Source organism: Lacerta agilis, chromosome 16, assembly GCF_009819535.1.
Source record: "Lacerta agilis isolate rLacAgi1 chromosome 16, rLacAgi1.pri, whole genome shotgun sequence".
Classification (NCBI taxonomy): Eukaryota; Metazoa; Chordata; class Lepidosauria; order Squamata; family Lacertidae; genus Lacerta; species Lacerta agilis.
Genome location: NC_046327.1, coordinates 33,581,559 through 33,601,666, shown reverse-complemented (window position 1 = coordinate 33,601,666; position 20,108 = coordinate 33,581,559).

Here is a 20,108-nt window from a genome sequence, read left to right as displayed (position 1 = left end):
AATAATAATAAATCAGTGTGGTGCGAGCAAATTTTTATTCTGAAAGTGTGGCTCAGAGAAGAAGTTGGGGAACCACTGGCTTAGTATGAACACACTGGCTCCCAAAGTCAGCACACCATGGCTGCTAAGCCGAAGTTTGACTTAGCATGGTTGTCCAAATCAGGGATCATAGTTAGGGTTTCTCCTCTTAGCCATGATCTATAGCCAAGGTGTGTTCTATGGTTTAGGTTGTAGTTAAGGTGGGCATGAGTTTGGCCAAACTGCGGGAGGCAGTGGAGGATAGGGGTGCCTGGCGTGCTCTGGTCCATGGGGTCACGAAGAGTCGGACACGACTGAACGAATGAACAACAAGGTTGGCAGATCTTTAACCATAATCCCAGGTTTGGACAGTGTGTAGTGTGCCAATTGCACAGTCAATATGCTTCATTTCAGATCTGTCACCTTAATTCTACAAATTGCATGAGTGATAGGATCGTTCCTGGTTATTTTAAATACATTTGAGTTGCTTTTTCCTATATGAAAAAATGACACACCACAAAGCTGGAGTGTGCCAAGTGAGAATCAGGGCTCTTATGCATAGTTCCATGGGTCCCACTCTAGGACTTAGAGCTGAAAACAATGAAATCCACTTTCTGCCAGCCTTCCAAAATCTCTGGAAAGGATGATAGGGAGAAAGGTTTCATTACAATCAGAGGTGCAACCACTTTGCATGTGCCTGGCTGAAATGAATGACGATTGCACAAAAGGGCAAGCAATGGGGTGAAGATGGAGGGAAACACTTCAGGATGCTGAATAGGGATGGACAACTATGTCCTTTTCAGTTTCCAATTAGTTTCCCAATCCCAAGTTCAGCTGTTCACATTTCCACAGTTGTTGGCAATTAAAAAAAAAATCCTCATGAAAATTCCTCAACATTTTAGTACAATTTTTTCCCTAACATACACCACTTTCATATGCAATTTTGACAGCTATACATCATTTTGCAAGCAACTTCCCTAGATGCTTTTTACTTTTATTTTCAGTAATACGTGCATTTTTATGCACCCCTGATATATGCATATTTGTACATATTTGGGAGAACTGCAGTACAAAATTCACAGGCGGACACATTCATACGGGTTCACGAAGTGCAAATTAGGTGGTCTCTAATTTAAATGAAAACAGAAATGATTCCTGCCCCATCCCTAGCCCTGAACCACAAGGTGAATGCTGCTGCTTAGTGACCGGGTTGGAGATCTGATTCCTGCAACAAGTTCAGCTCACACTTCTAGAGCCACTGATAAGTTTCCTGTGAATACTTTTTTCCTGCCCAACTCCAGCTTTTGCCACTGCCACATTTGCTTAAAAGCGGGTGGCACTGTGGTCTAAACCACTGAGCCTAGGGCTTGCCGATCGGAAGGTCGGCAGTTCGAATCCCCGTGACGGGGTGAGCTCCCGTTGCTCTGTCCCAGCTCCTGCCAACCTAGCAGTTCGAAAGCACGTCAAAGTGCAAGTAGATAAATAGGTACCGGTCCGGCGGGAAGGTAAACGGCGTTTCCGTGTGCTGCTCTGGTTTTGACAGAGTTCTTGTTATTATGTACACCAATAAGAAACAGAACAAGAACTCAGGCCAATATAGCATTCGAGGGATTATTCTCACTATTGAATGCTATATTGGCCTGAGTTCTTGGTCTGTTTCTTACTGGTTTTGCCAGAAGCGGCTTAGTCATGCTGGCCACATGACCTGGAAAAACTGTCTGCGGACAAACGTCGGCTCCCTCGGCCAGTAAAGCGAGATGAGTGCCGCAACCCCAGAGTCGTTTGCAACTGGACTTAACTGTCAGGGGTCCTTTACCTTTACCTTTTTACTTCCAAGACCCACGGGCACAAACAGCTTATCAAAATGGAGGCTTCCACATATACAAAGGGCGTGTGAATTTGCCTGTTGCCGTACACCACACTCTCCAGTTAGCATTAAGGCTTTTGCGAGTGTCAATTCTTCCTGTGCCCAGCACCTGAGAGTCAAAATAAGCCCTAAGAGCGACAGAAGCCATGTAAATGGCATACCCTCTAACATTTATCCCCTTCTAAAATGATAATTTTACTATTTATACCCCACACATCTTACTTGGGTTGCCCCAGCCACTCTGGGCAGCTTCCAACAGATACACACCATAAAACATTTTTTTAAACCTTCCCTATACAGGATTGCTTTCAGACGGCTCGGGGGTCGGATAACTCCAGACCCTCCAACATTTCTCCAATGAAAATAGGGGCATCCTAAGGAAAAGCAGGATCAAATCAGAAACTGGGACGGCTTCTCTAAATCAGGGGCGTCCCTGGAAAACAGGGACACTTGGAGGGTGTGAAATGCACCGGCCCAGTTAATCTACTAAGTGAGGGGGTGGCATCTAATTTTTACAGCACAAGACGTGTGGGAGAAGCAGAGTGAAACATCTTCAAATCCCTTTGGATACTTTTCTTTCTTTCCTGGCTCATTCGCCACCGCCAACACGCACAGAGACACACTTTATGAGCAGATACATAAGAAAGCCATTGTGGTGACAACCGCTGTCACCTTTTGGCATTTGACTACAGTGAAGAAAAACTGACCAATCCCCATGTTCACCCGAAACATAGCTTTTAAACTGATTTGTGTACTCCCCAATTTCAGGCTATGCAGTGAATCGAGAGAACAGAGAGATAGGAGGCTGAGGATGAGCTATATGTCACCAAAGCAGCAACTATTTCTTATATTTCTGAGCTGGGGTATTGTGGGGGGGGGGGGCTTTGTTGGGTGAGGGATTGCTGTGTGGGTTTTTTTTTGTATCTTTATTTTAGATCTTGTTGGGATTTATGTGGAAATTGTTCAGTTTGGTTGTGCATTTTAAAATGTTCCGTTTATTGTTTATAACTACTTTTTATTATGTTTGTAGCTATGTATTCTTCTCATGCCGTAAGGCACCTTGAGCACAGTTTGAAGTGTGGAAAGACGACATACAAATAAAATTATGTGTGTTTACTTGGAAAATCACTTTTTTCCCTTAAAACATCACAACCATTGACAGTACTCACGCACAACCACCCAATTTTAGAAGAAATTTACTGACAGCAGCTCGGCATTTTTTAAACCCCTTCTTCCATTTAAATGCAATGTCTTCTGTTTTACAATTTGGGAACAAACCATATTTTCTTCTTGCTTTCCTTCTCCCCCCCACATTTTCCTCCTAGACTGTCATCTGACCTATGGTTATGAAACAGATTAGGGTGTTGTTTTTCACCATAGCACAGTGGCATGCCTTATGAAAGCTCAGACAAACTTCAACATGTGCTCCACCGGCTTTCTCCTGCTTCGAGCCACACTTTGCAGGTTTTCCTGGCTATATGGTGAGTCACCGCCCTCACGTTGGAGCATTCATTTGCAAGATCCGTCTGCAACATCGCCCAAGGAACCAGCTCATTGTTTTTCACTTTCACCAAAAAAAACTGCCATAAAATGCCCGAATCCCCCCATGAACTTGACGTCTTGTTTTCTTCAAGGGGGTCAATCTCGCATGGAGCGTTTGCACGCTTGCGCACACTCAGCCGAATCCAGCCCCTGCTTTGAACCATTCGGCGAAATAAATAATTGTAGTCGCTCACACACAAGACACGCCATTTTAGGTGGGGCTTCTGAGACATAGCTGCTGAAATGGCAGGAACTAAAGGAGTTTCATTATAATGCTTAACGAGGCTCACATACACAAGCTGTTCTCACTTCCAATATTACGGAACAATTAAAAAATAAACCCTTTTAATTATATAACCTATATTCTTTTTCATTTTTGCTCATTTCCTTATTTTTTTTGGATGTGTTTTACAGCTTTTAGGTTTACATCTTCAGACATTTCTTCACAAGTCAGAAGTAGTCTCATTATTGAAAAGAAGAAAGGATGGATCCTTGCTCTTAGTCCCTCCTGCTAACGTTTATCTCAAGTATTATCTTTAATGTTCTCCTTTCACAAACAGGGCAAGGCAGAGAAAAACTACTGACATGATCAAAAAGAAGGCCGAAAGACTCGAATGATTCATTTCTGAATTTCCTGGCTATTCTGAATCTTGAAAAGGCACCTGAAATTGGGGTCTGGCAACTGTAAGGACAGACCTTATTTAGACATAGCAACCAGTGAAGCACCAAGCATGCGGGGGCAAGAGACTGGAAGCCATAAATCACCCCCCCATAGCAGATTCAGGACATTGAGAAGAGGGAGGAACAGATCTGTCAGTTCTCATTCCGTTACTCCCTTCTCCAATCTTGAATTCCTTCCTCCAAATCAGTTTGTGAGTTAGTTAGTTGTTGTTTCTAAAGTCCTCGTGAAACTTCTTTAGCATTTAATGTGGATTTCTTTTACGGACACTTTACCCTGGTTTATGAATTACACGGATGACGAACTGCACAGCGAAATCCTGGAGGCGAGGGAAGGGTGGTTGTGCTTCTGCTGTTCCTGCGTTGTTTTTTTGAAAGTGCAAATTATTCAGCCTGCATCCCTAACTAACGAGTGCAGTTTACTAGAGCTGGGCACTAAAACTTACAACCAAGGGCCCGGCTCAGTGCAGAGTCAGCTTTGTATAACTAACAGAACTGGCTTGTCCTGTGCACATGGACAGATGCTGCCATTATGCCATCAAGCCCAGTACTGTCTGGTCTGACTGGCAGCTGTTCTCTAGGGGTCTTTCCCAGCCTTGCTGTCTGAGATCCTTTCAGCTGGAGCCAGTGGGGGGGGGCTAAGCCCAGGTTGTTCTGCACACAAAGCATGCGCTCGACTGGTAAGCTACCCCTAACAGCTGTATGAGCAGCAACACATGCTCGTCTGAGCTGCTCGGGACCACTCATTGGGATCTTCCAAACAGGAGCTGTTTGCTCATCCCCACATTTTCCCAATCTTCACCCAAACTCTCTCTGGGATTCCCCTGAATTTCTAATAGCCTGGTTGGTGCTGCGAGGTGTCTGGCTTGGGGGTGGGGTGGGGTGGACCCGCTTGGGCAATCGGCAAACGCTGGAATGAATGGGAAACCTGAAAAGGACTTACAGACATTTTTAAGCAGACGAGACGATCACCCTCTTCAAGTACAATCCCCGCTCAGCCCGAAAGGGAAACGGCGGCGCTTGAAGTACAAGCGAGTCGGTATTTGTGCTTCCCTTTGCTAATTTTTATTTCGCATTTATCTTAAAATATCTATGTGCCGCTGCTCCGAGGGAAGCCTCGCAAAGTGACTTAACAACAATAAAAACCGTAGGTGCATTTTAAAAAATGGTATTAGTAAAACCAACAATAAAACAAAATCCGCAAAAAATAAAAACAGATTCAAAACTCCGATAACCTCCATCATATTTCAACAAGCAGACATCAGCTAAGATGGTGGCGGCTATGTTACAACCCCACAAATCTGTGCCAGCAGCAATGTACAGCAGTAAGCAAAGACACAGACCTCAGCACAAAGAAGGTCTTCCCGCCATTCTTCCCACCCTTTCCTGGACTCCTGAAGATCCCATAAAGATTTTGCCTGGATTTTGGCTGAATAGGGTAACAAGTGGGAAAGAGAAGGAAACTGCACTACCATAGCTAATAAATGATGGGAATTAGGGGAAGAGGGGCTTGTCGAAACTGACTTGGGAAGGGAGTGAGGATCCACCAACATAAAATTTTCCTCAAAAGAAAAGCAGCAAAGCTCGACACCCTTGCCTTTGGACCACATCAACAAGGCCGAGAGTGGGTTTTGTTCTCTGGGCAGCCCAAGACCTCCATACACACTGCCCAGGCTTGCACCCTGGAGGTCACTTTGGTGCTGCTAACACAGCCGTTTGACTGTACCTCCGAGGCGCACTCCATTGTCTCTTGACAGACAGATGCCAACACGGAGAGCCACACTCTGGCGCTGCTGTAGACCTGAGCATGGCTTCGGTGGGGCCTGCTAGTTTTAGCCCAACCCCGAGAACTTGGGCTGTGAACCTTACATGGGCAATCTGCACTCTAAGCGTGTTGTATAACCCCTTCTCAATGATATATGCAAAGCAGAATTAACTGGGAGTAGGGAGGGGAACAGCCATCGAAGGCAGGGCAGTGGGATTCATTCATGCTCTCGCTGAGTGCCAAGCCAGTGGAAAATACCAGATCTGCCACACCCAAGGTCTGCATAGAGACCACTGGGCCACTTTACAAGACAGGGCAAGCGAAAGCGTTTAAGTGCCTGACAAAAAATCCAAATGGAACCCTTCCCACGAACGACAATGGGTAGAAACTATGGCGGAGTTCTCCTCCCCAAGCCCCACGGAGTGAACAACTAGCTCTTGCCCTTCTATGGAGCTTGCAAGAAATTTTCCCCGGGCTTATTTTCCCACTGAACCTGCCTCCCACCTGCCCTGATTTTGAACCTCATTTTGCCTATTGTGGGCCTGCTACCCCTGCAACCCAGGCCAGCCAGTTGCAGAACCGGCCTGTGCATCTGTGAATGCTCAGTTCACCCTGGCGTATCTGCAATGCCCATCACTGCCGTGGCCACAGTGATATTATAGGATGATCGCGCGTCTACGGCTCTGCTCCACTAGCTTCCTTCTTTGTTGCACCAGTGCCCGTTTTCCCTCTCTGATTGGCCTGACCAATTTGGGGTTTTAGCAATAAAGACACATAAACTGGACAGTGGTGTATTAAAAGCACCAACTGTCACCTACCGGATCAACTTTCAACACAATCTGAAGTTCTATGCAGGGTTCCTTTGTCCCCCTTCAGGCTGTACACACAGAGTGGCCCTGGTTCGAAATATGAAGCACCCATGTCAAAAGCAGGCCCTCTCTCTCTCTCTCTCTCTCCCTCTCCTCTCTCTCTCTCTCTCTCTCTCTCTCTCACCACACACCCACACACACACACACACAACAGACTGCAGAGAAAGGTCATGGCCGGAGGAGAGGGTCACTGGAAGAAATGCAGGCAAATGATCTTGGTACCCTGACCTATATGTTATTAATGGTGCCAGTCACTGTGGTATCTCAAGGTTACACCCAATCTTCCAGAGCAAATAGGTGAATGAGTAGCTTATCTTGCAAACCCCCCCAGGCATCGGACAAGGGGTACGTCGGAGAGGTTAGGAGCAGGGCAAAGGGAAGGGGAATTATTGGGAGGAAAGGCATATTCTCAAGTCCATGTTTTTCTTGTGATATTCAATACTGTATAAGGTACTTAGGGTGGCATCAAACAGATGACAGAGCTGCCGTCCCGAATTTGGTTCCACATGGTGTTTGGAACCAAACACCATCAACAACAACAGTAGCACCACAACACACACAAGCCGTTCACCATGCGCAACATGGTGGTTCCCCAACAGCTGCGGCCTGGGTCCTCGAGGCACATGCTTGTTTCGACACCCTGATGTTAGCAAGCAGGGCGGGACGTGAAAATTCCGTTCCCAAGAGCAGAAACAATTTGGTGTGGCAAATGCGAGCCCTTTGCCAGCTTCCCTCCTGTACACACATGTGGGACTCTCACAAATCCAAACCGAGGGCTACAGTCGCTGGACTTGCATCCTTCGGCATGGCGATGTGGTGGGTACCCTTGTACGGGGGGCTCTCCAGTCATTAAATAATTTTGTAGGTGACTATTTATTTGTAATCAGTAAATTCAAATCAATTCGTATTGAAGGAATTGTGACATAATTTACAATGTAATCAACCAGGCAAAAACCAAGTATTTTCTTTTTTATCCCCTATTACATTAATACACCAGAATCAAAAACTCAAAAACATTATTCTGAAATCTTTTTAATCAGTTTAAAATTGTGAACGGTGTCATTTTAAATATAATTGCTGTAATTTCCCATCACTTTGAACCTATATATTAATTTAATCTCTTTTGTACAGTTTGCAATGTAGCTATTTATTAGTCCAAACTGTAGTGTAAAACCTGAAAAATAAAAAGTGTGTGGCTTTTTTCGGGGGAGGGAATGCCAAGAATCCTTTGCCCCACCAATAAAAATTTGCCCTTACCAATGTAAATTGTCCTCCACCAGTTAATTGACAAAAGCTCAAGCTGACGGGAAGCTACCAATTAACCTGAGCAAAGCTTGCAGCCCTGCCTTGCATTCATTGGCTAGCAATTGTTCCTCTAGCCTGAAACTTTGAGGAGATACTGCTTCACAATTTATATGGGTGTGTGCGTTGCCACAGCATTGCACTGGAGTTTACACTATAGTAAAATGCAAAAAGAAGAACTCTGCATAGTGCCTTGTGGGGTATGGTGGCACTTGAAAATAAATGAATGAATGAATAATGTAATAGTTGGCAATAGTAATATAATAGTAGTGCTACACTTTACTTGTTAGCATGGGAAGCGTCAGGGGGCAGGACAGCACAAACACAATTGGAGAAGTTCTTCTTCAATAACAGAGAAAAGGAATGGGCAACCAAAGGGGCAAACACTTATTCCCCACCCCCCTTCCCTCCTTTTTATAAAGTGCTGTGCCTTGAGAGAGGAAGGGACACCTCTTCTGTTGATGGCCTGCCTCCTAAAGGTAAGGTACCCCTGACCAGTAGGTCCAGTTGTGAACGACTCTGGGGTGGCGGTGCTCATCTCGCTCTATAGGGCCGAGGGAGCCAGCGTTTGTCCGCAGACAGCTTCAAGGTCATGAGGCCAGCATGACTAAACCACTTTTTGGCAGAAACAGCATTTACCTTCCCGCCGGAGCGGTACCTATTTACCTACTTGCACTTTGACGTGCTTTTCGAACTGCTAGGTTGGCAGGAGCAGGGACCGAGCAACAGGAGCTCACCCCGTCGCGGGGATTTGAAACCGCCGACCTTCAGATCGGCAAGCCCTAGGCTCTGTGGTTTAGACCACGGGGCCACCCGTGTCCCTTCGCCTGCCTCCTTACCCTCTTGCAAAAGAGAAGGCCCTTCACATATTGTCCGTTAATAAATCCCCCATGATTGGAAAACTCAAGAGACATTAAACACAAGGATTCGGCCAGTCACAATGTTGTGTTATTCGATTAGCAGTGTGATGGGAGGAGGGCCGAAAAATTGGAAAAGGGACCACATGGCAGGCGTCCTCACCACTAAAATCCACTTCCTTGCTCCAGTCTCCATCAAAGTACATCATGCTCACGTCCTGACATGCTCACAAGTTTCTACAAGGGCTTGTAGGATTTCACCTATTCCTTTCCCCCTTCTTTCAGGAGGGGAATCCTAGATTTCCTCCGTATCCAGCCATTTGAAACAAACCTGGCTATAGCTTCTACTTCTGACACTGAGGCTAGACTCCCTAGGAGTGCGAATTAGGGGTAAGAAGTGAACATTTGCAGAAGTGACCCAAGCAGGAATCAGCCCCAAGATGCTTAGGGCCAGAACGCATGTGATGCAGTAAGATCCGTGAATGGATGTCCTGACATCGTTTTAAGCTCAAAATTTAAAACGTACTTGTATATATATTATTTGCCTAGGGATGCTAGCCCAGAGGGAAAGGGTTAAACAGCCCTCCCCTCCAGTACAGCTACTCTACCCCAAAGTGAGTTTGTGCAAAGGAGGCTATAGCAGCTTTTATATACATAAATAAGAGAGGGGGGGTAATGAAATAATCTTAAACGGAACAAATGTAGTATTTCAATGAGACAAGTGGCGGGTGGCAGAAAGATCTGATACACATCTGTCTCCCAATGGGGCACACTTTCTCCTATGCAAGCCTGATAGAAGTCATTTTGCTCAAGCTTGCATTTCTCCCTCCAGACACCAAAATCTTTGGCCACCCTTAACAGCGAAAAGTTGGGGGGGGGGTCCTCATTATGTGACTCACCGCAGACCAAACGAAAGGGAGAAAAGCGTTGATATAAACTCGCCATTCTGTGAAACTCCTCTGCCTGTCCCCGGGCGCACCAGCAATGCCACAAGCCTACTATCAACAAGCATGTCTGGGCTTCGAGAATGGAAAATATGAAAGGGAGTGGCCCTGAAATTTGCAAAGGACCATCGGTCCCGGCAGAAGCAATTTCACGCGGAAAATGGAGAAGTAAATCTACGAGTAAAGAATCATTCTCCCTATGGGTGTGAGCCAGGCAGAGTGTGTGACTGGTGCCATTTTGAGGGTACCACTGACGAGGAAGTGCCCCCACCCAAAACTGATGTCTCATCATGTTCCAATTGTCCTTATATAACTTAGCTGTGGGCGGTTATACAACCTCAAAGGAGACTCAACGGAGGGGGAAACCACTCAACATTCCCAGCCAAAGTTATGTCTCTCTCTCTTTCTTTTGTCTTTGTTTGCCAGATTCACCAAGAAGGTTGGATTGTTTACCTGCACCCTGCTGCTTGTGTGGGACGCATTACCACGTCTCTTTATGGCCCGGGCACATTTCAACCTGCCTGAAGTTTTCTCAACATAACCACAATTCCCCACATCTCATGCACATACGCACGGGAAAGGAGCTTATCACTGAGACAAGCACCATGCGCGTCTGGGAACTAGCATGCTCCGGGAGAAGGTCTGTCCTCTCAAATGGTGTCTGGAACATCCTCATCAACCCCCCCCCCCCGTGTATTTTGCCATGCCGGGTTAAGGGAAAATTGTACCGTATTAATCATATCAATGCAGATTTCCGCCCAGGCAGAATCTTCCTGCAGGACTAACATTCTCCTGCACGCCTGCTCTGGGCAGGCCACTCAGCCTTACAAAAGCCAGAGCACACTTGGAAGTGGTCAGAAAGGCCTGTTGTGAAAATGAGGCAGGTGCCTTCTTTATATACCAGCTGTACTTGCAATTGACAACGTGGGGTTAAGCAAATTCATGTACGCACCTAGCAGAGAAAAGTCATTCTTCCTGAAGGGGCTTCTGTTAGGATCAAAAGAGAAAGAATGCTGTTTAACCAACTTTCTTTCTTTCTTTCTTTTCTTTCTTTCTTTCTTTTCTTTCTTCTTTTCTTTCTTTCTTTCTTTCTTTCTCTGTCTCCCGAGTGAAACACTTCAAGGGGATCTGGGGTGTGTCAGGGCACCGTTCTCAACTACGCCAGTCCACGGTCAAAGGAAGACCCCATGACTGTGATAAACTCCTGCCTGCACCAGCAGCAAGTCCTAGACGTGGCCCCCCAGTAGAAGAATCCCCCCCGGAACTTTCCCCGAGCTGACTTCTGAATTACAGTTTTTTTAAAGAAAGTGAATGAGATTTATGACGCAAATCCCCTTCATTATGAAACCAAACACCATCCAAGAACATTTTGCCACCGTGGGAGCAATTTCTAGACGACACACACTACACATGCTGAAATACTTTTTTTTTTTTCAATTGTAGCTGAAGAGCCAGATTGCAAGACGCAGAGAAAAACTGCAAAAAGTTAGCGCTTACCTAGCAATCTGAATGTTCCTGGTAGGAAGGTCCCAGCTGCTGTATAATTCCTCCTTGAAAGAGGAGAGAGAAAAAGGGCAAGAAGATAAGGAAGAGAGAGAGAGAGAGAGAGAGAGGAGAGAGAGAGAAGAGTATCCAGCTGCCAAGAGTCTGAGCTGGGAACTTACCACTGAAAGTCACTGACTTTTAGTCAAAGAAGGGAAATCCTTTTTAAAACCTTAGCCCCTCCCAGGGCAGTAATTGTGAGGGCAGACAGATGAGACAGGACGTAGGAGGGCCTCTTTACTGTAATGTGTGTGTGGAACAGGAATAACACCCTTTCATGTCTGCAAACTGGCAGCCAACATTCCTGCTCCATGGTGGGGCTGAGGCCGTTGGTATTTAGGGAGTCAAAATGATTCTGGGTTACAAGGGGAGGGGGAATCAAGGTTATTCTAGGACACACGGAGAGTTGCCGGTCTCTAGGGTGGACTGCTGGAACGTAGCATATGCTGCTTGGAGCTGGATTCTCATCCCAAAACGACTGGGTGCCGACTGTATTGTTTTCTCTTTTCCACCGTGTTTCCTTTCGGAACCCAGAAAGGATCATTTTTTGACCTGGGACAGAATGCAATTTTGCATATCCTGTCTTTTAGGCCTGTTTATCACAGAGGCAGTCAACCTGGGCTTTGGCCTGCACTTCTGACTGCCCATTGGGGGTTCACGTGCCTCGAACGGTTCTCTGTTCAAAAAATTGTCTGCATGTGCAAAATTCGATGTGAGAGGAAACGGTTCACTTCTAGCCTAACCTCCTTCCTGACATGTTAGTTCTCCATGTGCAGGGACTATGTGTGTCAATACAAAAATTTCTGCCATCTGGGCAATCTAAAGGGAATAAATAGCTACTGAAGAAGAAGAAGAGTTTGGATTTGATATCCCGCTTTTCACTACCCGAAGGAGTCTCAAAGCGGCTAACATTCTGCTTTCCCTTCCTCCCCCACAACAAACACTCTGTGAGGTGAGTGGGGCTGAGAGACTTCAAAGAAGTGTGACTAGCCCAAGGTCACCCAGCTGCATGTGGAGGAGCGGAGACGCGAACCCGGTTCACCAGAGTCTACCACTCTTAACCACTACACCACACTGGTTCTCATTTCTGTGAGAACCCTCTCAGCCACTTCTGGGACTAATGAACCCTACATATGATTGGTGCATCCTGAGAAATGTGTGTTTAATATGCCTTGCTTGCTTGTCCTGAGGAACTCTGGGAGTAGATTGTCAATAAGTTAAGTTTTCCAGTTTAACTTTACTTGGTCTGATTGTTTTCTAATGACGGTTAAAGACATTTTTCAGCCCATACTCAATTCCTACCACAGCCTCATTATTGTGTAGATAAGGAAGGCTGGAGGTAACCAAGACATGTTTCCCCTGGTATTGTCCAGTGTAGTGAGACTGATTTGCTCTCCAGGACTCGTCAGCTGCAATATGAACAAAACCAGTTCATATTTCGTGGAATTTACTGCCTTTCTGGGTCATCAAGATGCAAAGTTAGGTTTGGCGCTAATTATGGGTGCAGCCCCACCTCTGAGTCATTTGAAAGAAGCTTGTGCAGAACCAGTTCTTGCTGGATTATGTGCACCCTTGGTTGTACGTATTTTGGCTGCTCAGAGAGTCGATCCAAAGAGCCGCCTTTGGTTGAAGCCATCTGGCATGTGCTTTTTGGGTTGGGTACAGGCAAGAGGATGCAGAGCTGAAACAAGTAAGATCTGTTCAGGTTCATGAGTCAGATATGGATCTTTGTGAACAATCTTTTCTGCCTTTGACCCTGGGAGCTCTGTTGTGTTACTTCAGAATCAGTTTGTAGGGGCCACAGCTCGGGGGTAGCACCCCTAGTTTCGTTCCAAGACATCAGTAGCAAGTCTGAGAAAAGATGTGAAGACCTGGGGTCAAAAGTACATAGATGGTGATAGATCTGAGTTAGGAACAACCCACACTGCTGTTTCCAAATGAAACCATCACAAATTGATAGTTTTTGACAAAGTTGTGAGTCTTGCATTCCAGTATCCCTAGTGTCAGGAATTTCAAAGGTTTCCCAGGGTCTGGCAAGCTGTGATAGTGACAAATTCACAGCGCCTCTTCCCGTATTTCAAGGGTCATCGCCAAGAACCTTCAGATCTCCACCCGGAGCACCAACTCAGTTGCAAAAGGGAAGGAAGTTTAAAATGAAAACGAGAAAATAATATTCCAGTCAATTCTTAGCTTCACAGCCTTCTCTTACAGTGTTGAGAAGCAAGATCCAAGCCACAAGACATGCTCGACTCCAGCATTGTGACCCTCTACCAGACGAAAGGTTACTAACATGTAACAACCACTATGGAATCTCCCGGCTGAGTACTGGGGGGAAAGCCTTAACCCATGTAGTTCTCAACAGATCACATTCACTCGCTGACAGGGTCTATCCCGAGTCACCAGGGGTACCAACTTGAATATACTATCATAATAATAAAGATAATCAATCACAAACGTCACACACACACACACACACTTTGAATGGCAATGCCTATTAACTCTGGGGGGCAGGGCCCCTCAAATATTTTATGGGGGGGGAGTGAAGGGACCTTGGCTCCTAGGAGTTGGCTCCTATGCAAGTCACAAGGCAGCTTTTGAGCTCTGAACAGTTGACATGATTTGTTCACTGTGTCAGCTGCAGGAGAAATGCAGAGATGCCCCTTGTAAATTGCCTCCATAGACCTGACAAAGGGCTTTGACCTCATCATCTGAATATGACTCTTCACACTGCTCAGTAAGATAGGATGCCCCCCTAAACCCCATGAGATGATCATTCCCTTCCACAAAAAGATGCACAGCACCAAGTATGACGGCTCATCCTTGGACGCCTTCCCTATAAAGAGCTGTGTTCTCATTCCAACTCTCTTCGGCATGTTCTTCTCCCTGTTGCCTTCAGCTTAACAGAAGACATTGTGTACATCCATTCAAGGAGCAATGGAGGCCTGTTCAACCTGGCATGTCCAAATCCAAAATGCGGCAGCTAGACTGGTGACTGGGAGTGGCCGCCGGGACCACATAACACCGTCCTGAGAGATCTGCATTGGCTGCCAGTACGTTTCCGAGCACAATTCAAAGTGTTGGTGTTGACCTTTAAAGCCCTAAACGGCCTCGGTCCTGTATACCTGAAGGAGCGTCTCCACCCCCATCATTCAGCCCAGACACTGAGATCCAGCGCCGAGGGCCTTCTGTCGGTTCCCTCACTGCGAGAAGCAAACTACAGGGAACCAGGCAGAGGGCCTTCTCAGTAGTGGCGCCCGCCCTGTGGAACGCCCTCCCATCACAGGTCAGGGAAATAAACAACTACCTGACATTCAGAAAAACCTGAAGGCAGCCCTTTTTAGGGAAGTTTTTAATGTTTGATGTTTTTGTATTTGATTTCTGTTGGAAGCCGCCCAGAGTGGCTGGGGAAATCCAGCCAGATGGGCGGAGTACAAATAATAAATATTATTATTATTATTATTATGTCTCCACCCAAGACAAAAGTGTGGTGGGTCCTGTGAGATGTTATTTGCAGATGACGCAGCCTTGACAGCGTGCTCTACAGAGACTCATCAGCGGTTTTGCCCAAGCCTGCATGGAGTTTGGCCTCACCATCAGCTTGATGAAGACCAACATCCTGGGTCAAGATGCCATCCCTCCACGGATCAGCATTGGTGACCACATGCTTGAGGTGGTAGGTGATTTTGTCTACCTGGGCTCCACCATAACTAGCAACCTCTCCATTGACTCTGAGCTGGACAAGCATGTTGGCAAGGCAGCTCCAGCAATGACTTGCCTCTCCAAAAGGGTATGGGAGACTGTGATGCTATTGACCACAATGAAGATCTACCAGTCTTGTGTACTGAACATGCTACTTTATGGGAATGAGATGTGGGCAACTTATACCTGCATGGAGCAATGCCTCAACGCCTTTCCATGCGCTGCATCACATAGCAGGACAGAGTCTCAAACAAATATGTGCTGTCCCAAGCCACATTCCCAGCATGTTCACACCCCTGTCTCAGTGATGTCTATGCTGGCTTGGTCATGTCCACAGCATGGAAGATGGCAGGACCCAAAGGATGTGCTGGCTTCAGGCATCAGGCCTGTTGGCAGACCTAGTCTAAATTACAAAGATGCCATGAAGGTTGGTAACATTCACCCTGCCTTGTGGAAATACCTTGCAGACGTCTGCAGTGCCTGGAGGCAGGCAGGCAGGTCATGTAGCCATAGCAATGACCAGAGGGGGAATGACCATGGAAGGAGTACAGAAAGAAGAAAACCTTGGTAACATGTATCGGCACAATCCAATGCCTTCATCTGCCTCACCTGCAACAAAACATGTCTCTCCCTTATTGGACTGTACAGTCACAGCAGGCATGGTAACTCATTGACTTCACCTCCAAAGGCACACTCCTCCATTGTCTCCTGAGACAGATGGATGCCAACCAACTAGTTCATTCTCAAGTCAGACAATGTGCTATATTGTTATGCTTCTCACTATATAATTAGATACAAGAGGAGGGTGCAGTGTGTTGGTTCATGTAGGACACCAAAAAGAACCACTAGCCTGGCTAACAACAAGAGTTTCAGCAAAAGTTTCAGCTTTTCTCAGCCCTGTAGGCTACACTGAGGCTACATTTGCTGAAATTTCTCTTCCTTACAAACCTCTACAGTACTAGAGGCCTGTTCTGGGATGTGCAGGCCATTGAAAGGCTTGGGATCTCAAACAGATAATTTTCAGCACCATCACCAAACTACAATTCTCAGGATTCTTTGAGGGAAGCTGGGGCAGTTAAACTGATGTACCGTATAAACAAAAACAGAATCAGAGTAAACAAAAAAGCAAGTGTGTTGGTGCACCTCTATGGTATGTTCAACCCCTACCCCAAATCCTGTGTCTTTCCACCATGCCATTTCCCACCCCAACCTCCAGTTAAGACATGCCATTGAAAACAGCACAGAGGAACCAGAGGTGTCTCAGCCATAGAGGCTAGTGGCATAGGGAACCACGGTGCCAAGTTCTGGAGGGCGCCATGGAAGAGGCGGAAGCTGGACGCGGCGCCTCCCGGCATCAGCTCGCCGCCCTCGTCCACCTCCGCCATGCCACGCTGCGCCTGCCAGAGGAGCCGCCCTCAGGCCCTGTCTCTGTCCCGCCAGAGGAGCCGCCCTCAGGCCCTGTCTCTGTCCCGCCAGAGGAGCCGCCCTCAGGCCCTGTCTCTGTCCCGCCAGAGGAGCCGCCCTCAGGCCCTGTCTCTGTCCTGCCGGAGGAGCCGCCCTCAGGCCCTGTCTCTGTCCCCGGAGGAGCCGCCCTCAGGCCCTGTCTCTGTCCCGCCAGAGGAGCCGCCCTCAGGCCCTGTCTCTGTCCCGCCGGAGGAGCCGCCCTCAGGCCCTGTCTCTGTCCCGCCGGAGGAGCCGCCCCAGGCCCTGTCTCTGTCCCGCCAGAGGAGCCGCCCTCAGGCCCTGTCTCTGTCCCGCCAGAGGAGCCGCCCTCAGGCCCTGTCTCTGTCCCGCCAGAGGAGCCGCCCTCAGGCCCTGTCTCGTCCCGCCAGAGGAGCCGCCCTCCAGCTGCTGCCTGCCCAGCAGGGCTCCAGGAGGCCGGGCAAGGCTTCCCGCTCCGCCCCTTCTCTCTCCTCCCCTTAGGCACGTTCCCCCAGGTCTCTGCCGCCAAGGATGCTGACCTGGGCTCTGCAATGCATCCGGGGCTGAGCAGGCGGAGCGTGGAGCTGGGGCCGAGCGGAGCCTGGGCTGCACAACTGGGGGCTTCCAGATAGCAGGGCATGTGCACTCCCCATCACAACTCCCTCTGTGCACCCATGTGGCCCCGGCCCCAAAGCGCATCACCGGCCCAGAGCTGTAGTCTGGCACACAGAGGAGAGGGTGCCCCCCCCCCGGCAGAGGCAGCCAGCCAGGCTCCAAGCGCTCTTCTGGCTGACCCCCCCACCCGCCCCCCCGGCTTCACATCGGGGGTGGGAGGTGAGTTGCAGCTGCTAAGGGAAGGGGGTGCAGGGGGCACTCAGGGCCCCCGCACAGCTGAAGCTTATGGAGCTTCAGGCCAGGGTCTGCCGTTGAAGCAGACAGCTCCTCAGTTCCTCCCTAGCGAGGGGATGGCGAGGCTTCAAGGAGTCGCCGCACACCCTGGACCTGGAGTCTCCCCTCGGGCGGAATTCCCAAGGTGCAAAAGCGAGTGCACCTGCCCGCCTGGAGGGAAACGTGGGGGTGGGGGCACCGGAGGGATCTTTGCACCACGGCGCCACATAAGCTTAGACGGCCCTGAGAGGAACCCAAATTCAGTGCCAAAAGTGCTGTGTTCCCACACCAAGGATAAACTCTGGCCATCGCCTTTAGGATGAGTACCTCTGAGTCTCTCTCTTTGCACCCCTACCCACACTGTTGCCCCCAGCAGCCTCCCTGCGTTTCCTTCACCGAACGCTCTCTATTTAAAGACAGCATCTGGAAGGGTCTTGCGCAGGCTTGGGGCTGGCTGCAAAGAGCCAGAGTCTTCAGAGGCTGCCTTAAGCCCTGTCCTGTAGGTGCCTCCTTTGGTCGTTCAATCCAGCATTGAGTCACATACTCCGTGCTGCCCAGCAGTCCCGGACCTCAGTCATAAATCCTTTTCACAGTAGTTGCCTTCCCAAAAGTGTTCCTGTGAAGATCAAAGATTTATGGAGTGCGCATGCGAGAGAAAGAGGGCTAATTTCCCTGTTCAAATGCGCCGCTGTGTTCTAATTTTGCAACGGAAGTGAGTGTACTCAGGATCTTTTAACGGTTAATGCATAGTTTTTCCTGTATTAATTCCAAAGTCCATATTGGGGCAATGCCCTCATTAAGCTAACCAAAAAGTTCTGGGGAAATCAAAAGCTTACACATTACTTTATGACACTTTGGTTGGCCTAACAAAGGCCTTGCCCTAATACGGACCCTGGATTTTTCTTATGGGCCAGCAGAGCTACCTTTATTCTCTGTATAAAGTTATCCTGAGTACCAAACACTCTTTCTTAAGAGCTGTGTCCATTTGATCTATCCGTTGCAGCATTCTTTGCAAGGATCTCGGAATGTAGCAGAGGATCAGTGCACTTTCAGCCTATCCATGCCAGCTTCCTCTCCTCTCCACAAAGCACAGAAGCCATCTGCGTATCCCCAGAAGAGACACAACATTGCGTATCCCCAGAAGAGACACACATCCTCCCCCCCAGGGCCCCAGGCCTTTGCTTAGCTCACTCCACCCTGCTACCAACTTCTCCCCTTACTTTGGGTGTGGCCATTTCTGAATGGCAAAGTTATTTGTGCCAACATGCACTTGGGGAGGCTGCTCTGGGTTCGGTTTCCCATCCCCATTGTTTCCCACCTTGGATGATCATGGCAGGAAGTTCAGAATTCAAAAATGAATAAAACAAAACAAAACAATTCTTTGTTTTTCTGCAGGCGTCACCTTGTAGGTATGTGCCAATTCTAGAAATGGAAGCTACTCGTCACGGCTTCTGCTTGTCTAGAACAGGGGTCCCCAAACTAAGGCCGGGGGCCGGATGAGGCCCAATCGCTTTCTAAATCCGGCCCGCAGGCGGTCCAGGAATCAGCGTGTTTTTACATGAGTAGAATGTATCCTTTTATTTAAAATGCATCTCTGGGTTATTTGTGGGTCCTGCCTGGTGTTTTTACATGAGTAGAATGTGTGCTTTTATTTAAAATGCATCTCTGGGTTATTTGCGGGGCATAGGAATTCGTTCATTTCCCCCCCCAAAAAAATATAGTCTGGCCTCCCACAAGGTCTGAGGGAAAGTGGACCGGTCCCCTGCTGAAAAAGTTTGCTGACCCCTGGTCTAGGACATCTATTAGTTAGTTAGTTAGTTAGTTAGTTAGTTTTTATATTTATTATTGAATTTAACGCCCTATACCCGGAGGTCTCCGGGCAGTTCACAGGACAAAATCAAAATATAAAATCACAAAATATATTGCCCTCAAACAATCCCACCACCACACACACACATTATATGCATACTTTACAAGAAATCCTGAAAAGAAAAAGATTCACTAGGAATCTATCCCTGTCCCATAAAAGGTAAGAGACCCCTGACCGTTACCAGTAAGTCCAGTCGCGGATGACTCTGGGATTGCGGCGCTCATCTTGCTTTACTGGCCGAGGGAGCCGGCGTACAGCTTCCAGGTCACGTGGCCAGCATGTCCAAGCCACTTCTGGCAAACCAGGGCAGTGCACAGAAACGCCGTTTACCTTCCCGCTGGAGCAGTACCTATTAATCTACTTGCGCTTGACGTGCTTTCGAACTGCTAGGTGGGCAGGAGCAGGGACCAAGCAACAGGAGCTCACCCTGTTGCGGGGATTCGAACTGCCAACCTTCTGATTGGCAAGCCATAGGCTCAGTGGTTTAGACCACTGTGCCACCCGTGTCCCAGTTCCCTGTCCCATACGTGATGATGATGTTTTCTTCTTCTTTTTAAATGTGTCCCCCCCACCCCACCCTATAATGTTACAGCACACACTTTCCCACAGAAGGCTTTTTTTCCAGCTGGAATTCACCAGAACTCAGTTCCGGCACCTCTCAGGTGAGCACCATTGCCATTTTAAGAGGATAAGGGAGGTGTTCGTAGTGAGTTCTGGCGCCTCTTTTTCTTGAAAAATAGCACTGGTTACATCACAGCTGGGAAGTGAAGTGTTGGTGGATGAAAGAGTGCGCTTATCACACAGACAGAAGTTGAGCTTGGTTCAGATTAAGCAGCTGTATACGA